Source organism: Penaeus chinensis, chromosome 2 (genome assembly GCF_019202785.1).
Source record: "Penaeus chinensis breed Huanghai No. 1 chromosome 2, ASM1920278v2, whole genome shotgun sequence".
Lineage (NCBI taxonomy): Eukaryota > Metazoa > Arthropoda > Malacostraca > Decapoda > Penaeidae > Penaeus > Penaeus chinensis.
Window position 1 is genome coordinate 18,230,774 of NC_061820.1, and position 4,297 is coordinate 18,235,070.

A 4,297-nucleotide genomic window follows, 5' to 3' on the forward strand; every position below is an offset into this window, starting at 1 on the left:
ATATCATCTGTGGTGCAGCAGACGACGGAACTCGGAAGAGGACGCGTCCAAAGAACAGGATCAGGGTCGTGTTGCTATTGAGCTATCGTCATGGCAGCAGGTACAAGTTTAGTGGCAATCTCTGAGTAACTTGCCGCCTCTCCGAGGTGTCCAGCCGGGTAGGTAGGTTCTCCTAGACGGCTGGGACGACATGATCGAGGACGATCACACTTATAAAGGGGGAGTGATGTCGTAAGACGACGAAATAAAGATTAAATACAGACGAAGATTGTCGTGCATCGTCAAGGAGGTACTCTGTCTGGGCACAAGCAGCAACGGGAGAGGAAAGGAGCAGGGAGAAAGAGACAGAATCTCTTCTGATGGTCGTGCAACAAGATCGATAGGTTCCTGCTGGCAGCTTTGGTAAGGGGAGTGCTATTCTGAGTTGCGTGGGAGAATACTGGGCTGGGAGTCCAGTATCGGAGGGTATTATGGCAGCATATTCTGTGTTGTTTTAATAGTTGTTAGGGGAAAGAGGTGGGGCATTCGTGACGGGCCTAGTCACGTCTGCTTCCGAGAGATAAAGTATGTAGTTCATAGTTGTTTATATTTTGTTCTTTTGTATGTATATCATTTGTTTTTAAGTTAGTTGCATATATACAGAAAATATAAATAAATGTATGTATGTATTTATATGTATATATCTCTCTATCTATATATATGTATGAATATCCCAAAGCCGACAGGCATGGCGTATACGTATGTGCCATGCCCACTGTGAGTTACTTGTTTGCTTGTGAGCCAATTACTAGTACTGCTGAAAATATTTTACGTTATCTTATTTTGCTCTTACTAATATTTATAACATAATAGTATTTTTAATGTTTATAATAAAATGCATGCATATATATACATATATATATATATATATTATATCTACACACACAGACACACACACACACACACACACACACACACACACACACACACACACACACACACACACACACACACACACACACACACACACACACACACACACACACACAATCTACTACATTCCGATAAAGGGATAGATTAGAGAGAAGTAAACTACATGTACAAGAACCATAATACGGCCTAACTGGTAATACGTTCTTATTCCCTGTACATTCGATGTGCTTTCGTGTTGTACGCCCTAAACACTAATAGCAGAAGCAACATGCCTAACAAAGTGACATATACAGGATAGATAAAGTTTATATGAAATTCTGACATCGATGCAACCCGGAGTTGCATCCCATAGATGCAACTCCGGGATCTTGACGTTGACTGTTGACAACGTCTAATCGCTATAGGCTTTGCAGCGAGGTCCGTGACGAAGGACCTGATTGCCGGAATCTTTAATGACAAGGAATGTAACCCACAATGATGAGGCAAGACAAAGGTTCCCTGCAATCTATCTGGCTGAAGCTCCTTGCAAGCAATTGTGGCGGCTGTTGACTGATAGAAATAGATCAGTGTACCTGCGAAAGGCTGGGCATAAAAGGGGAGATTTTATCCCTCGCCTCCTCAAAGGAACAGACGGAGGTGATCAGCCCATTCGAACAAGAACCCGAGCACAAGATGTAGCTTGAAGAGATGCAGGTAATGGTGAAGAAAAGCACACGAATGTGTCCTTGGTTGGCCACGAACAGGAGTCTAAGAAGTCGGAGGAAGGGAAGGATAGAGCATGTCCTTCTAATTCCCTAAGAATAAATGTATGAGACATGTGAAACATGTAATATGAATTATTTAATTTTGTGGGAAGGGGTGTACGCAGTACGCCCTAACGATAGTATAAGGCCGCACTGGAATGATAACAGATAGTCCAGAGGCAGTGAGGATATTACCTCAGGCTAGCGTAAAATCGAGTACATTGCTTTAAAGGGAAGAGAGTCTTGACAGAGAAGGAAGATACCCTTTGAAATACCGTGCCCATGTCGGCAGGCGAAATCACGTCAAGTAACACCTGACTGTTGGCAAACTATTCAATCACCATGTAATCGTGTTCACCATGCTATGATACGGAAAAAAAGTTAAGGTTAGAGAGGTAAGATGAGAAACCCCGTTCACTGTACATACACTTTGACCGACCTTACTTGGCACATTATTGAAATCAGAAGCTACTTCCTGAACGTTGTGCACAAGCATGTTGACGGCATGAGCAGACGAGTCGAAACCGTGAGCTACAGACGATAAGCTTTCCCTATACTTCCTGAGTTCGGGTTCAATAATGTAAACTTGAAAGGTCCTACAAAAGAATTCAACTCCAATCGTCGAAGATAATATATGATTGAATAGGCGAATGTCATGTGCATCAAGAGAAGACTGGATGGTAAGATTGTTACAAAGTGAAAGTAACTGGTCACTGTGGTATAGCATGAGCTGCGAAGCATTGCGGAGTGGCAGTAGTGAGAACTGGGCCTCCACATGGCTTGTTATGGGGTAAACCTTCCCCCTTTCGCCCGTAGCACCTGACGTCGCCTACGCCACGTCTACACCAACAACCAGATCTTTTCATAACTACATGTCTGTATGTATATAAACCAGCTAAAGAGATACCTAGTTTTTCTCTAGACATGCCAGATAATATGGTAGTTTTCTTGTAAATTCAAACCAGAGATGTGCTGTTGTTAGATTCTTTTCCGTTTTTTTTCTAAATTCTCTGATGAGCTCTCCTCCATCTGAAAAAGTCGAATATTGTAAAGGCTCTGCAGGCTATGTTTCTCCCTAAGGACTCTGATTCTTCTCTTACTTCTTCTCAATCATCTTCTCCTTCACCATCTACTTCTGAATCAGTCTCCCCTCTTTCTCTCGCCGCACAAACCGAAAATATTCTCTCTCCAACTCCACCCCCCTCCTCTGACCTCACCGTTCTGACAGCTGTGTCAAGCATGGGTCCCGGCATGGCTCACACGATGTACAATGTGGCGTCAAAGTACTCAGGCTCTAGCACCGTTGACGAATTCTTTGCGGATGTGGGAGACACAGTAATCCATTCAGGGGTTAGGCAGGTAAAGCTCATGCAGTGAGCGCAGTCTATCCAGGGCTCAGACGCGTCGGTGTGTCTGAAGCAATGTGTTATTCAGAGCGCATCGCACACGACGGTTCTGGAACATTAAGCAAAAGCGTGGTTACTGTCTTCTATCTCTCCGGCTGTGCGCAAATGAGTTTGTGATAAAGCTGACAGTGCTTCATTCAATAAGCTTCTTGAAGGTGGTTGCAAATGTAGTTAGATCAGGGAAAAACAAGGGAAATATTCATAAATATATCAGCTTGTGGCAGAGTAAACCGCGGCGTGAGCCGCCGGTGCGGACGAAGGCAGGAAATAGACGTTACTCGCCCGCGCACGCATACCGCTGCTCAGAGCAAACCCCCCCTCCCCCACCCTCCCGTGCGTATCCGGAGCCTCCCTCTTGAGCGCAGTATTTTGTAGCGCCTTCTCCTTCGGTAGCTGTCCATAATAATCCAAGACCACTCGTGGTTAACTGGGCACCAAAACCTGGGCAGTGTCGATGTTTGAGGATGCATCGTCTGTCTGGGTGCTCTGCTAGGCAATTCTGTCCATACTGTAATAGGCAGGGTCATGCTTTTAATGAGCACATGGTTCCCGGATCAGGTGGCGATCACCCATAAATTCATCACGAGAATGAACAGGGAAGGAGTTTATAATAAACGAGTGGTTAATTTTTAGTGGAAGAGATGGCAACCAGGAGAGGAATTGCATTGGTCTCTGGTGTAGTTGCGTCATCTCGGTCTCGTGTTGTTAGTACTGGTATACCGAACACTGAAACGGGGCCCCCTCTCTTACCTTTGATAAAGAAAGTTGCGTCAGTCTCGTGAGTGAATGAGTGTTAGAGGACATTCGGCTCTCGTCTCGAGGTATCGCCAGCCCATGTGTGTGTTAAAGGTGTGACAGGATCTAAGCTAGGTGTAGTTGTAACTATGTATGTGACATCGAGGTTTGGAGATATATTTTTTCCTCATCAGTTCGTCATAGTGACGTGCACTTCCCCGGCTACTTGCTCCTTGGCCATGATTTTCTATATCATTCAGGTATGGTTCTGCGACCGCAGCAGAATGAGGTGGAAATTCAGGGTCAGTTTTACAAGCTAAGTGAGCCGTGTTCCACGTGGAAACACCCAGACCATTTTCACCCTAGCATGCTTGGTTCCACATATAATACAAAGAGGGAAACGTCTTACAGACCGTGTCACCCATCAAACACGACTACACACATGACACAGCACACTCCTTTCCCCCTTCTCCTTCTCTGACCCCTCCTCCTACTTCCCTT